We start from the raw sequence: 425 nt of genomic DNA, 5'->3' as shown, positions 1-425 counted from the left end.
CGCCCAGGGAAGAACAGCCCCGCTCCCCGCAACGCAGCGGGCAGGGACAAGTGAGATGGGGGAGAAGGGCCGAGCCCCTCTCGCCTGCCCTCCGAGGAGTCGGTTGTGACCCTTGTGGTGGACAAGCAGCACCCACAGTCCTGTACCCCCACAGCACCGTGCACATCCTCCCACCTCCAGCCATGAGAGCAACCCATTCGGTTTGGGTTGGAAAAGACATAAAGGATCAAGTCCAACCACAAACCTAACTTTGCTCAGTCACCACTAACCCATGTCCCTCAGCACCATCTACACAGCTATGAAACCCTCCAGGGATGGGGACCCCCCCCTGCCCTGGGCAGCCTGGGCCAGGGCCTGACAACCCTTTCCATGGAGAAATTGTTCCCAAGATCCAACCTCAACCTCCCCTGGGCAACTTGAGGCCG

The sequence above is a fragment of the Chaetura pelagica genome, unplaced genomic scaffold (genome assembly GCF_000747805.2).
Source record: "Chaetura pelagica isolate M959 unplaced genomic scaffold, ChaPel_1.0 scaffold526, whole genome shotgun sequence".
NCBI lineage: Eukaryota > Metazoa > Chordata > Aves > Apodiformes > Apodidae > Chaetura > Chaetura pelagica.
Note: the sequence above shows the minus strand (reverse complement) of the source record.